This window comes from Myxine glutinosa, chromosome 1, assembly GCF_964187855.1.
Source record: "Myxine glutinosa chromosome 1, kmMyxGlut1.1, whole genome shotgun sequence".
Lineage (NCBI taxonomy): Eukaryota > Metazoa > Chordata > Myxini > Myxiniformes > Myxinidae > Myxine > Myxine glutinosa.
Genome location: NC_136261.1, coordinates 306,203,149 through 306,219,254, shown reverse-complemented (window position 1 = coordinate 306,219,254; position 16,106 = coordinate 306,203,149). Strand labels below are relative to the sequence as shown.

The following is a 16,106-nucleotide window of genomic DNA, read 5'->3' as shown; positions in this document are numbered from 1 at the left end:
CCTTCAAGGCCTTCATCTGCAACTTAATGGAGTACTAGCCGAAACCCGTGGAACATCCACGGAAGGGAGGATGTGGTGTATGGATAGAGTGTACCATTATGGATGGCATAGGGGATTTGCTTGTCCGAGTAAGAGTTAGGAAGAAAGATGAGAATGAAGAGTGCGTATATGAACAACGTACTTATTGCAATCTACTTACATGACAACGCTACGATATACTTTTGAAAAATGAATGGATTCGTAATAGGAATCGGCATAGCACCACTCTGGCCACACTGGCGCAGTGGTATGTTTCAATGGAAAGGAACAGCAGTGGAACCATAGACTTTTAAAAAATGAACGGATTAGTAAATCGACTGGAATTAGCCCCATACTGGCGCATTGGTAAGCGTCAATGTCAAGGCAGAGCAGTAGGAAGCGTACACCGCGATCGACGACACTGGCACAAATGCATGCTCAGGATTGTCCACTCAGCGGACGGCTTGCTTCGCCTTCACCCAGCAGACGCCAATAAGATGGCGTCGTATCGGCAGTTAATCGGATGCTTTTGGGCCCCAACGTCGGCTAATTAAGATTTTTCGAGTATGGCTGTACGTGTACGTGATAAACAAAGAGCGCGGTTCGTAGATCGTAAATCCATTAGTGCTGTGGGCATCGGGTCACTGGGTGCGGCCTAAAAGGGATAACAAAGTCGAGTCCTTACGCTATTATTATATAGATGGGTCTCCCCACTGGGCTGGCTCCCCTGTCTCACGTCTTGCAAAGCTTGATGCGTGGAAACCAAGGATTTCAAGATTATTGGAATCTCCCGCACTGAAGCAGAGTCTATCACTTCACCACCGCAGACAGGTCAGTAGACTGTCTTCTACCACCTCCTTTCTGGTCTTGCACCCCATGGTCTTTCCATGCTTTGTCCCTCAGGTTTCCGCAGGGCTCATGTGGTCCACAATCAACCCCCTTCTGGTCAAAGCAATCTACTTGAATCCAGAATCACTGCACACACCCCTCATTTGTTGCTCTTTTTTTCTGCCAGTGGAATCAACTTCCGTATCCTCTTCAATCTAATTCTTCCCTCCAGCTCTTCAAGACAGCTGTTCAACCACAATCTCAAGATCATCCCTAATCCTAAGCCATGATCTTTTCTACCCTTGTTAACCCCACCCAAATCACTCCTCCTTCCAATGTTCTAGTTTTCCATCCTTGGAGTTGGCCCTCTGTATCCATTTTGTCCACCCCATGCATGCGTGTTTTGTGGCCTATTTTTTGCCTGTTACATCCTGATCCATTCACTGTATTAGCTCTTCCATGAGCCTTGACTATGCATGCACCCCCAAAAAAGACGAGGGTTTTAAATGGATGTTAAAGAATGTACATAATTAAATCTCTGCCACACAGCATAACCAATTCCTGCTTGATGGTACTTTTCTTTTTTTACATAATGAGAAGTAAAGTGAAAAATATAATAATGATATTAGACCTCTGTCATTGCATTGACATTTGTTTCAATTTAATATACCGGCAGCACAACAATGCCACTTTCCCATTACAAAAAGATTGGACAAGTTAGGCCAAGTCGGGCCTGGCCAAGAGTTTTCCCATTACCAATCTATTGGACCAAGTAATGTCACTTTTGGGAGCGGGTGACCTGAAAAAAATAGGTCGGAGTCAGTGTTACGTGCTCCTCCCCGCCCCCCTGGGTCACGGTGTACCACCGAGCCCTGAGAGGAGTCACGGCAGAAAAATGTGTTATTCTGTACGTCAAAGATCAATGGAGAAGCCACCCCAATTGTTACTCACAAACAAATATTGTATTAAGATCACACAAGAATAACAGTACAACAATAATAGTAATCAAAAGTACAATCAATATGTCCTATGATGGTACCATCAGTTTTGTAATATATAACTCACTGTGCTCCAAGTGAGTGAAACAAGAACATTCCCCAATGTCTCTTATTCCCGGCTTCAAGACGAAGTTTTCATTTCATTCAAAAACCCCTGCTAATTCACCCCAGATCCACCTTGTTTGAAATTCCAACTTCTTTCCTGGAAGTCCTGGCAGTGTCGATATGTTTTATACCTCTCCCACCACCCCCCTTCCCATGCCCCCCCCCCCTAAAGCCCTCTCCCTCTCACAGATCTCTCAATGTCTCCATGTCTCTCGGTCCCTGCTCTCAAATGTTGTGTTCGTGTCCTTCCCCCTCTCTCCCCATCTTGTCTACCGCTCCCGATGTTATATGTTTTATGTGTCGGTTTGTCTTTCTGTGTGATTAATGTTCGCTCTTTCACGATCCTCGATCTTGTATACAAAAAAAAAAAAAAAAAAAATTGGTTCGCTCCAGCGATCGCCAGAACGATGTCCAATCGAGACCAGAATCCCGTGCGGATGGCAAGTACAGTCACACAGCCCAAAGCTGCACAAGGGTGCCCTCAAGGCGACTGGGAAATCCCACCCTCGGGTATGGACTTTCACGGCTCAGGTCAGCGAACCGCAAATTAATCTTCAAGCCACGGTGCGCACACACAGGCCAGATACGTCTGAAAGCGGTGAAAACGGCTGACGAAGCAAAGACCTTGCTCGACGCGCGTGGGTCAAAATGGCCGATGACCCGTTCCTGAAACGTAACGGCCCGGCGATAATTTTCCTCGGAATCCACCGCCAAAAACCTGACACACAGGTTGATCGGTCACAGCGATGACAACTCTGTCGCAGGGACCCCTTTCCCAGGAAGCCCGAGAGTTTGCTAGTGACTCTTGCTCGCCAACGTTCGCTCCAAACCGCAAGTAGCTCGACTCCTTGTCCGACTCACTCGCTCCACCCTCTTCTCTTCTTCCTCTTCGTCGTCCGGTTCCCGATCCGGTTTCCTGTTTCTTTCAACATTAACTTTTTTACCTTTTGAAAACAGTTCATGAACAATAAACCTTTTGAAAACAATAATAGTACATGGAATCAGAAATATTTACAGTGGATGCAAACCACCACAACGGAAGTGACGAATCCGTAACAGTCAGGCAGTATGAATTTGGGCCGTAACCAAAAAAAGTAATTGTTCGTATAATTTGTTCAATCTCGGTCTGTTCAACCTACCCTTCCTCTCCAGGGATTCAAGTTGGCATACACCACCACCACCACAAGCCATCCTCCATCTCCACCATGGCTCATCCTGTTCTATGGCCTTTGTTTGTTGTGTTCACATGTTGTCCCACTATCAGTGGATTGCTTTTACCCTCTGTTAGCTCACTCTTTCAAGAAACGAGATTTTTTTGGTGAACAGGGCATGTATGTACATCATCAGGTTAGCAGAAAGTATTGCTCATAGTTTATTTTTTTAAGAAAATAAATAAAATATCATGTTAAACAACTTTTAAAAGATCCCTCTTTAACAACAACGTGTTTTCTGAATGTTCAGAGAGAAACGGCACAAGGAAAACTATTTCTCCGCATGCTGGTAAAAACGGTGATATTTATGACATACAATGACAGGAAAGTTCAATTCTGAGCAAGGTGACTCAGACCAAGCTGCACTCATGCTTGGCCTGGCCCTGCTTATTATTTATCCACTGGAAAACAAGCTCAGATGACTCTCGCAATAGAATTGTGCAAAGTAATTCCCCATATTTACCCAGCTGCACCTGCTTACGTATTCAAAGCCTTTATAGATGTCAGGGGAGGGGGGGGGGGGGGGGGAGTCAAAATGGAACTTATATATTTTCTGAAATATTCAAAAAGCCTTGAAATTGTTCTACTGTTAATAAAAGAGCAATACAATAATCAGTTAACCTACAATTACCATTTTGCCAGGGCAGGAAACATATTTGAAACAAGAACGATTTTCAACCTTCAAATGTCGGTGTTGCTGCCGGTGATGTCGTGTGAAGATTGGAATGGGATTTAATTCCGAGTTCAGTCCACTGGTTGCATCATTACTGAGGCATGGGTGTGCCACAGATGCAGTGCTGCCTGTAGGTTAGGGAAGGATTTTGCAATTTCTTTAGTGTGCCAGCAATAACACGCCCACTTCACGAAACACTCCATGGCATCTTAAACAACCACCAACTAATGCTGGCATATATGGGACACCCAGTTTAACATCAATTTTAACATCCACATTGATGCATCGTCCTGGCTCTGAAACACCAGGATGACAGTTTAAAGTTGGGCCAGGATTCCAACCCAGGTTAGATAACTCGGAGTGTACGTACATCCTGGTTATCCTAACCTAGCACCCACGGAGCGAGTGACTATGCTGGCAAAATCCCGGAGTAATCCGAAATGAAATAGATAAGTCTTGACACAAATCAAGTCCGACTGAAGCTGGCAAATGCAGAAGCCCATGCCTGTTCAGTTAAAGAGTGCAGCCAATCATTGGCAATCTCACAAATCCAAAGAAAAGAAAAAAAGATGACATTTGGGACTAATATCGGGAGAGCAGAGGTGTACACATGATTTCAGATGATATAACATCCAATGAAATAGCAATGCAAGCAGCAACATTCTCATCTTTTGATAGTCTTCTTTTGTCATCTCACTGTACATTCAGGAAAATAATTGTGTATTGCCAAAAGCAAAATAAGTAAAAAATGTTTTGCCACTTACAAAAACCGATTTCCAGAGAAATACAGTTCAGATGGATGGATGAGGTAAAGGCTATAACGAAGCAGTCTCTGCCAGAGCTTCAGGAAGCAGTGCAGGATATGGATGTTTGGAGAAACCGGACCATGAATGCCACCAGAAGTCGGACACAACATGACGGAACTAGATATCTAACAGTTTAGATCGACTCCTATATTCCCGTTATTGGGCTTCCGGTTTGGTGGATTTGGTCTGTGCTCCTTATGGCAGAATGCGATAAGTGCATAATTTTTCTGGTTTTTCGCATTAGTAACCATAAATGTGTGTAAGGTGCAGTGTATCTGATATCACTTTTAAGGTTGCAGTAGTGTTAGTAGCAGATTAGTGGGTAATTGCATTACTTATTACAGAAGTTGTTGCTATGACTTGGCTGGGGTTTGAACCACTGACATCCCAGACTCAGAGCAGATGCTCTAACCATTATGCCACCAAACCTGGTGAGTGGTGTGTGGGGTAAGGATATTCCAGTGAAGTGTATACCTAGAGGCAGAAAGAGACCACAGCGGTTGTCATGGTTTCGTATGCAGGCTGTGGCTGCTAGTGCATCATTTTTCTGGAAGCATAGAAGGTGGTGAAGAAGCCTGGTGTTGGCTTAGCGGTTAGGGTGCCGGCTTGGGATCCTAGGATCCTGGGTTCGAATCCCGGTCGATCGCTGAATTAACGCCAGGGGGGTTGACTCAGCCTGTCATCCTTCCGAGGTCGGCAAATTGAGTACCAGCTTGCTGGGATGAATGATCCCGGTGTGTACCCAGGCTTAAAATAGGTACACCGTATCCCTGCGCATCGTAAGGGGCGACTAAGGGTTGGCGTCAGGAAGGGCATCCGCCCATAAAAAAAAAACATTGCCTCAAACAGGGAACCATGATTGTCATGGGGCCCGCAAGGCTAACCCTCGCTCTAGCGGGGAAAATGGCCTTAAAACGATCATTCATTCATAGAAGGCATTTATCAAGTACAGTACTGCACTAGCAGGGGTAACTGGCGTTGCTCAGTCTATTTTATGTTGAGGTCTAAAACACTTCCCTAAATCAACTTAGGAATGGGGTTCGCTACACCCACAACAGAGCGATTACAAGAAAAAAGAAATCCTCAAAAATGCAAAAAAATACATTTTTGTAGTTACAATTTTTTTAAACCTTTTTTTTTGTCTAAAACCCTCCCCATCACTCACTGATAAACCTCTGAAAGTTTTACAAAGATCCGTTCAGCCATCTGAGATGCCGCGCACGCACATGCACACGCACAAAATAATAGGTTAAGACAAGTATGGTCCCATTGAGGAATAGCACAAGGAGATTGGTTAGTGAGGAAAGTGACATGGAAGGCTTACTTGTGTTATTTTGCTTCAACATTTATGCAAGAACAGTCAGGGGATTGCCAAAAGCTCAGATAATCTATCTCGTGGTTGAGGAAGGACTTTCAGAGGAGTTTCAGGTACGAGTGTAGGAAGTTGAGAAGCAGCTAGGAAAGTTAAGACAAGGTAAAGCTCTCGGGTCAGATAATATGCATCCAAGAGTATTGAGGGAGGTGGAGGAGCAGATAAGCGTGATCCAACAGCTCGATGGAGTCAGGACAGGTACCAAAGGATTGGAGTAGCAAATGTAACACCGTTATTAAAGAAAGGATCCAGAAAGGAATTGGGAAACCACAGACATGTTTGTTTCACTTTAGCTGTGGGGAAGATGTCGGAGACATTAAATAGGGATCAGATGGGGGAACCATTTGGATTAATTTAAACTAAAGGTAGTCAGCACAGCTTTACCAAATGGAGATCATGTATGAAGCACTTTCTGATTGGGTGGATTAGGTAAGTACAGTGAGTAGTGTACCTACTACCTAGACTTTCAGAAGGCATTTGATAAGCTCAGAGGTACCTGTATGTACAGGAGGTACCTGTATCCAAGTTCCTTGTGTATCCCAACCACCAGTACTTGATTAACCCACGCAAACCTCCGCACAGCTTTACCTCATGAACTATTCCTCCATCGTGGTCGGATTTGGAAAAGTTTCAAAAGGAGTAGAGACTACCAAAGCTGTTTATTGTCCCTTTATTTGAAAGAATGCTGCCAGAAGCACATTAACATCGACAAATAGAGCCATTATTTACATTCTTGGCATGAAGTCCTTCAAACCCACATCAAACGAGGCCCACAACTACAAACTCTTGCAGACACATCATACAAGCGCGACTCAATGGGAAAGTGCAAAAGTTCGAGGAGAGAAGTAAATGTGTCCATTGTAAGCATTTTCATGTACAGTCATATGCAGTGATGTCACATGATGGTACGACAAAACGCCATCCCGACAACCCGAGCACAATGTTCGAACGAGCTTCCCCAGACTTGTAATATCTGGAACACTTTGCTTTCAGAAAATTTATGCAGCAACAAGCAAAAAACAAATTTGTGAATTGATGTGAACTTAAAACCTTCTTCCCTGCCCCCTCCCCATCCCTCCACTGGGAAAATTGTCAGTACTCCATCTTTTCTCTTGACTTCATCTTGGCCTACACTTAAGGCTACAACATTGTCAATGGTAAATGCCCATTAAAATGAGGTGCAAGCCCAAAGAACAGCGTGCTTAATGACAAGCTCAATTTGACATGCTACTGAATGCGGCAACCCGACGAGATGCGAGAGAGGTCGACGTTTTTTGTTTCGAAAACTCCGCAAAAGAGAAAATTCATCGATTCTGAACAACTCCATTGGAATACAGCGTATCAGTCCGGATTCCACCAAAGCACGCCTCCCTGTCACTGGCTGGGCCCCTGCATTCCACATCTTGCCCTTTGTGCTGTGGAGACCAGAGCCGCAGACATTATCGTAATGTCATGCCGTGACCTGGACACGAGCAAAAATGCTCCTTCACCAGCACAGCTGAACAGCATCTCCGATGTTTAAGAATACCTTATCTGCAAACAATTTGGTGGACATATACATTGTACGGTACTTGTTTTACCTCCCCCTGGCCCCTGCCCTGCACCCCCACCCACCCACCACATCCCCAGACCTTTGTCTTACTTTATTCTCCTCTAACCTTCTATCCCTCTTTCATACCCTCTACCCATTATACTCTATTTTTTCTCTTAAATCCTCCCCTCGTTTTTTTTCCTTCTCTTTTTTTTCTTTATTCACTGTGTACCCCACCCCCCTTTTCCCCAGTGTAACGTGAAGAAGGCCCCTAACTCATGTACCTTCTGTTTCATCCGAGGTAAGATCAAACCAAAAGCATACTTGCAATTGGTCAAGCCATCCTAGCACAATTGGCATTGCCGAGTCATGACGCAGGTAAACCAAATACCAACAGAACGAGACATTTTGAAATGTTTTGATGCGTACGCAGCTGCAACGTATGTGTGTTGGTCAATCCCATTAACGGAACATGGAAAACCCCAAATGAAAAAGAGTGGTCAATAGTCTTTCCATTTGTCATGGAATTTTACAAAGTCCGTAAATCTGCAACTAAACCACCATCCTCTCGCACTTCAACAGAAACCAGATGTCTGGCCGGAAAAGAAATAAAATAAAAAACACTATCCCACCAACAACATGCCACTTAGGTGGGACTCTGGCGTCCGTCAGCACAAATGGATGTTTGAGTACTCGTGTGCACGACTTGAGCAATGTATTAAATGTTATTTTTGTGTGCTCGAATACCTCCATTATTTATGATTCATGTATTACATGCGTTGTACAGACTTTATTGAGCGAGCGATTCAAATGTGGGAAAAACGTGAAACATCGCCAGATGAGAAATAGCTTTCAAAAATCGTGTTTGCATTAGGATATGTACAGATTATAAAAGTGTTTACATCTTTTGGAATCATTTTATCCTCAAGAAAATCAAGAAAACTCTCCAATATTATTCCTAGAAAAAACATTTCGTCTTCAAAGATGTGTACACATTTTGAGTTGCAAATATTTTTTTTTTTTTTTTTATACAAGATCGAGGCTCATGTAAGCTAGCACATTGAACATGAAAACATGCACAGACACATAAAACATGCAATGAAGGGAGCGGGAGACAAGATGGGGAGAGAGGGGGGAGCACACAAGTACAACATTTGAGAGCAGGGACATCGGGAGATCTGTGGGAGAAAGAGGGCTTGGGGCGAGGGAAGGGGGGTGGGGGTGGGAGAGTTTAAAAAAAACAAAAAACATATGGACACTGCTATGACTTCCAGGAAAGAAGTTGGTATTTCAGAAAAGTGAATCTGGGGTGAATTAGCGGGGGTAGAAAAGATCAAGGTTTTGGATGGGGGAAGATAAGAGATGGTGGTGAACAGCTGTTTTAAAAGACCTGGAGGGAGGAGTGCGATTTAAGAGAGTGAGGTAGTTTGTTCCAGAGGCGGGAGAAAAGAGGAATGAGAGTGAAGGTGAGCAGAGAGTCTTGATTTTGGCAGTTTAACCATAAGAGGGTTGCTGACAGATCTTGTGCTATTATATTCACTATTGTGAGATCACACAATCTACAAAACTCAGGTGAAGAGTTTGATGGACTATTCGCCAATCTCCTGGCTGAGAGTCTCGGAAGCAACTTAGAAAGGTCAAATACCTCCTGGATGGAGCTTCGTGGTTAACTGGCTCATTAGCATATCATAACACAGACCTCATCTCATTGGTGTTCTTTGATCACAGTGTGCACCATTTTTTTTTTTTTTTTTTTTTGTATACAGAATCGAGGCTCGTGAAAGAGCTAACATTTATTTCACAAACAAATCAACAAGACAAACAAAATATATAAAAAGAGGGAGCGGAAGACAAGATGGGGAGAGAAGGGGAAGCACACAAACACAACATTTGAGAGCAGGGAGAAGTGTGGGAGGGAGAGGGCTTGGGGGGAGGAGGCGTGGGAAGGGGGGGGGGGGGGAAGAGGTATAAAACACAAGGAGACCAAGGACTTCCAGGACAGAAGTTGATATTTCAAAAAAGTGTATTTGGGGTGAAATTAGCGGGGGTAGAATCGACAGGATACACAGCAGCACCTCACCCTCTCTGCTCAAAATACCTCACCGAGCCCCACAACCTGTGCTTTCAGGTCAAGCATCCTAGTTTTGACATGTCTTAATGCTCCATCATCGCTGTATTGGGATGCCTGGAACACCATTGGGACCATCCCAAATACCTCCACTGGAAAACTGTCACCCCAGCAACCGTCACCGTTAAAGAGAAGGCCCACCATAATATCGCCATGACAACAAGAGATGGACAACAAATGGTGGCGAAATGCATCGCTGCCGACATTCAGCAAGTGAATAATAAAAAGATTTTGCAACTCGTGAGAGCGTCAAGGTATTTCACCGTCAGGCATTGCCATATACGAATGTTTCCTACTCTTGACATCTTTACTAATCGAACTGCAAATGTTAGGCAAAAAAAGCATGCCAGGCTTGAATGTCCCAAAGAATGTAGGAAGTCGTTTTAACTTGGAAATACCAGACATGTTCACCCCTCCCTTTCTCAAAAGTCGTTGCAAAAACGATTTCAGGGATAGATGTTGTTTCTGACCTTAACCACACAGAGTGCAAAGACATTGTTTAAGGAAAAAAAAAAAAATTACAGCACTCCACGACTTTCATTTGTGGAATTCCTCAGATAAACAATTCGGCACAAAGAATGCTGACCGACAAATAAATGACTGAAGAAATTATTCCTCAGCATGGAGTTTGGGGTGACCAGTCATCTTGCAAAAAATACGTGACAACTCGCACGAATAGCAATTTGGGTAAAAGTTGGTTTTTTTCTGCAAAAGCCAGAGATTAAAAGAAAGAATTTATTTTTGTTTTGAACATGGCCATTATTGAAACGATGAACTCGAGTACAGGCATGTGCCTCCATAGTTCCGAAAGTCGTCCTTCATTTCCAGATGGCAATATTCGTGCTCACGTTTCACAATTTTCGACTTTTCAAGATAATGATTCTTCTTCTTAACGATTCAAATTGTTCCCACATTGCGGGGTCAGCCGGGGGGGTTCCCGGCCGAAATCTTTCTGGAACCGATTGGTCAGACCCCACGTTTGACTGCGGAAGGAATTTGTAATCTGTTCAGTATGTTCAGTTCGCCTGGTGTTCGCTTAGCGGTTAGGGTGCCGGCTTGGGATCCTAGGATCCTGGGTTCGAATTCCGGTCGATCGCTGAATTAACGCCAGGGGGGGTTGACTCAGCCTGTCATCCTTCTGAGGTCGGCAAATTGAGTACCAGTTCACTGGTAATTCCCTGTGTGTCGCAAGAGGCGACCAACAGGGTTGGCGGCAGGAAGGGCATCCAGCCGTAAAACATTGCTTCAAAAAGGGGACCACGGTGCCCGATAAAGGCCAACCCCCGCTCTGCGGGGAAAAATGGCCTCTAAAGGTGGTTCTTCTTCAGTATGCCCGCGATACCTCACCTACTCTCAGCAAAATACACCACGGGATCCTTAACGTCCACAAACACGTTCGGTGCTAGCAGACGGGTTGTCCCGCTCAACGTCCTTTTTAATGGACGGCGCACCCATCGATGCCTCGCCCTGCATGTGAAACACTAGGCTGACGATTTATAGCTGAATCAAGATTCCAACACACACTAACAGTGCAAAGGCTAGTGTGCATACTTCGACTTGCTATGCTGCCAATCCATAGTCGAGATAATGAATGGTTAATAGAAAATGGACGATTTGATTCACACTACTGTTGGGAACTCTTCATTCATAAAGATTCACGTGGCTGCTATAACTATAAACCAGGAAGGGTTTGAATGAGTCAGGATTTTTCAACTTGACGCTCACTCAACCTGCAGGTGACTGGGTAAGGACACGGGCTCAAAGGCCAAAATTTAGTGAAACAATTGGAGATGGAAAAAGAGGTAAATACACAATTTGTTCACGATTCTGGTATGCCAAGCCCGAATACCATGAGACCCGACTGTCGATTTGAATGGTTCACGCCCAAAACGTTGCTTCACCTTCTTTCCCATGGTGGTTAGCATGGCCCTCTTGTCAGTTGATGGAGAAAAATTCCTTGTCCTGGGTTTTTTGAGGCAATGCAATGTGTCCAGTCTTTATAAAAACTACTTTTCCATTGTGCGTCAAATACCATACAACTGATGATATACACCATTGCCACTTTGAAGGAATGTATGTATTTATCGTAAAGTACAACAAGGTATCTTTATGAAATTGTCCTGTATGCAATTCATGTACAGGCACCTCCAGAAACCCGAGTTAACTGAACAATAAATTAATTAATTAACTACTCGTGAAGACTGGCTCAGCAAACTTTCACACTCATTGCTCAAGGGATTTGCATTAAATAAATAAAGTGCTAAGGGAGCGTACAGTCGATTCTAATAGCATGCACAGACGACGAGATTAGAGCCCGCACACTGCACACAGCTGCTCACTGGGACACATCAATCCGTCGGCCATTCAGCCAGAAACCATGCAATGCTGGTTCCCTGGGTTTCTGGACACGTTCCCACCCAGTAGTCCAAGAATCTGGTTGTAAAAACATAATCCCAGAGCTTTACATCAATGAGATATTCAGCTCTTTGGAGAACTCGCTCGACTGGATTTGAGGTTGTCGATGACATCAGGACTACAAAAGAGACAAATCACCTCCAAATTGGGGACGGAGTGATGCAAGTAACTCCACTATTAAAATAAATTGAAATCCCTACACGAATTAGAACGGATCACAGTGGATGCACGAAAAAATGACTCTTCGACACGAGGTGCGTACCAGGCCCTGAGCCTGCAATCTCCAACAGCAGCGACCTCACCCTTTAAAAAGAAAAATTAATAATTAAATAAACAAAAGAGCTAACAAAATGTGGTTAGAGACACCCCCTTTTATAGAGAATTTCAAATCACAAATGTTTCTCCATCACAGTTGCTCCACATTAACAATGTAGGTCACAGTTTCACAAACTTTTTCCCACCATACTCAGATGCACACGGTGATTTATTTGGCTAAACAAATGTAGGCCGACGGGTCTATTGGGCACCCAAAGTCAAAATCTGGAACATTTAAGTGTTAACATGCGCAAACCGTAGAGCCAATCCCAGACAGGCAAACCACACTCAGATGCCATGACCAATGCAAGGTCGTTCTCAGAACCAGACGTGGTGCAGCTCGTTGCCATGGCAACGCATTTAACGTCACAATTACCTACGGTGAAGGTTCCACCCCGCAAGCCACCCTCACACCCCTTTCCTTAAACATTTTGAACAAGACCTTGTGGTCGTAGACGTCAAATTCAACATTAAACTGGTTAATCCTAGATAGGTGTACCCCTGGGTATACCCATCCGTACAGAATGGGTATACCCAGGGTTACACCTGTCTGGGTTCAACAAGTGAATGGACAGCATAGACATTCAAACTGAAGGCCTTCTGCTTCACCTGGGGTCTATCACTTATATTCAGGTTGAAGACCTTCCCCCCCACGAACCACACCCTTCGTTCCACAAACACATTCCCCCCCCCCCCCCCCCCACCCCCCAAACCCCAACAAATAATAAATATAAAGATAAGTAGCCAACCACTAGTAAACCACTTTAACGACCGCCACCACTTAACCGCAACTGTGACCACACATTAACCGCAACCACTAGCAATGGAAACAAGATTTAAAATCACAGTTAAAACAAATAAACGTAAAAAGCAAAGAAATCGATGCGAAGGAAAGATTGATACAAAAAAAATGAACGAGTGCTTGGACATTGGGAAAAGTTTGGGCGGATCCACGACAGGGAGGAACAGGACAAACAGGACAAACAGGACTCTCCCCGAGCCACAAACAAAAGGCAAAGCGTGCAGCACCACTCGCTCGATTCAACCTTCGCTCTCACCGATCTCACTTTCCTCCTTTAATACCCAGTCCGACCCGTTCCGGCAAGACCACGCGACCCGCACCATTAACTTTACGTGGTACTGGTAACCGCGACGAACACCGACAGCGAGTATACGTCTTCCGGCCTGACGTGCTTACCTCGTCGGAATCTCGCACGTAATGGTCACTCAGTCCATGTGCGAGGACCCGGCGCCGCACGGAGAGAGTGTGAGCCCGCGCAGAGTGGCAGAAGCCGCACCCGGAGTCGGAAACCCGAACTGAGAGCGCACCGAGTGCGAGTGGGGCGGGTAGTGGGAGGAGCGAAGGGGAGATTGGGAGATGGGCGGAGCTACCATGAGGGTGTGACTGTGGTCTCTCGCACCAACCATGTGGTCGTGCTATTTGAAAGGGAAACATTGGGCATGGCGGTTCTGTTTCTAAGTCGATTTATTTCTTCTTAAAGTGCAGAAAACGTTGACGTTTCTTCCGTCCATCGTGATAACAGTAGTGAGATTACTATTTAATCGAATGAATAATCTTTAAATACAGGGTTATCTTGAAATGTACAAATAAATGACGTCATCAATTGCAAAAAAAGGTTAATCATTGTTTCAAAGCAGAAACCTATTGTTGGCTTCAGAGTTAGGTTAAGGTCTCAGAGTCTTGAGATTGAGCCCCTGTCGGCCGTCGAACTAACACCTGGTGGGTTGATACTCAGCCTGCCATCTTTCCGAGGTCGGCAAAATCAGCACCAGCTTACTGGGAACAGGGGGCACTGCATCAGCGGCACGTGCAGAAAAATGATGTAACCAGCACGTTTCAAGCGTCAGGTTTGCGTTGGAGCTTCAAACTTCCGACGAAGGGCTGACGGTCGAAACGCAAAATCCGAAGCTCGTGTCCTCGTGTCCCCATGCGGTAAACATACTCTTATCCACCTTTAGCGAGCCCGGGATTCCAGCATGGTGAACCAGGTGCTCGGCGTAGGGAGCAACAAACACGCCCATGCTTCCTTCGCCTGATGTGAGAGTATTAAAAACAACCATAAAACCACCATTTTACGTATTTCGTCATTAAAGTCTAACTTTGCAGCACTTTAGTTTAATGGGAAATCCTCGACTTTTATAGGCACTGTATGTCGGTAGCTTAACGGTCCGAATGTCCGCTCCGAGTCTGGGAGGGCGACGCTTTGATCCCGGCTGGGTCGTTCGTCGTACGTGCTGCTTGCTTCCTCGCACGTGCTGCTTGCTTCCTCGCACGTGCTGCTTGCTTCCTCGCACGTGCTGCTTGCTTCCTCACTTGACGCTCAGCATTTAAAAAGGAGACAACATGGACAAACTGAAATAACCATATGTTGGCACCCACAGCACAGCCTTTGATAGGCCAATTGGCCTCTTCCTGTGTTTAAGGTCCTTGTAAGGGAGACCAGAGGTGATGTTAATGGTTTATAAAAGTTTCCGAAAGATTCTGCTGTTTGGCTATAGCTGTTTGTTTGGCTATTCTTGTTTGTTTATTGCTTGTTTGGCCTAGCTGTTTGGCTATAGCTGTTTGGCTATTGCTGTTTGTTTGATTATTATTGTTTGGTTATTGCTTGTTTGGCTATAGCTGTTTGTTTGGCTATAGCTGTTTGATTATTATTGTTTGGTTATTGCTTGTTTGGCTATAGCTGTTTGTTTGGCTATCGCTGTTTGGCTATTCTTGTTTGGTTATTGCTTGTTTGGCTATAGCTGTTTGTTTGGCTATCGCTGTTTGGCTATTCTTGTTTGGTTATTGCTTGTTTGGCTATAGCTGTTTGTTTGGCTATAGCTGTTTGGCTATTCTTGTTTGGTTATTGCTTGTTTGGCTATTGTTGTTTGTTTGGTTATTGCTTGTTTGGCCATAGCTGTTTGTTTGGCTATCGCTGTTTGTTTGACTATTATTGTTTGGTTATTGCTTGCTTGGCTATTGTTGTTTGTTTGGCTATCGCTGTTTGTTTGACTATTATTGTTTGGTTATTGCTTGTTTGGCTATTGTTGTTTGTTTGGTTATTGCTTGTTTGGCCATAGCTGTTTGTTTGGCTATCGCTGTTTGTTTGACTATTATTGTTTGGTTATTGCTTGCTTGGCTATTGTTGTTTGTTTGGCTATAGCTGTTTGTTTGGCTATTGCTGTTTGGCTATTCTTGTTTGGTTATTGCTTGTTTGGCTATTGCTGTTTGTTTGACTATTCTTGTTTGGTTATTGCTTGTTTGGCTATTGTTGTTTGTTTGGTTATTGCTTGTTTGGCCATAGCTGTTTGTTTGGCTATCGCTGTTTGTTTGACTATTATTGTTTGGTTATTGCTTGTTTGGCTATTGTTGTTTGTTTGGCTATAGCTGTTTGTTTGGCTATTGCTGTTTGTTTGGTTATTGCTTGTTTGGCTATTCTTGTTTGGTTATTGCTTGTTTGGCTATTGCTGTTTGTTTGGTTATTGCTTGTTTGGCTATTCTTGTTTGGTTATTGCTTGTTTGGCTATAGCTGTTTGGCTATTTTTGGCTATAGCTGTTTAGCTATTGCTGTTTCTTTGGCTCTTGTTGTTTGTTTGGCTATTCTTGTTTGTTTGGATATAGCTGTTTGGCTATTGCTGTTTGTTTGGCTATAGCTGTTTAACTATTGCTGTTTGGCTATAGCTGTTTAGCTATTGCTGTTTGGGT

General features: G+C 44.2%; 1 protein-coding gene across 5 annotated transcripts in view; it reads right to left on the bottom strand.

Moving 5' to 3' along the window:
* Positions 1-13,736, bottom strand: part of LOC137439651 (plexin-B1) — a 275,900-nt gene extending 262,164 nt beyond the window's left edge. For 4 of the 5 annotated variants that reach the window (XM_068135623.2, XM_078768386.1, XM_078768391.1 and 1 more), the window contains exon 1: positions 13,599-13,735. The gene's annotated coding sequence lies outside the window, so the exon portion shown is untranslated. Of the gene's footprint in view, positions 1-13,598 lie in introns of all 5 variants that reach the window. The other variant, XM_078768394.1, reaches the window with a different exon arrangement.
* Between the last annotated feature and the right edge of the window lie 2,370 nt (positions 13,737-16,106).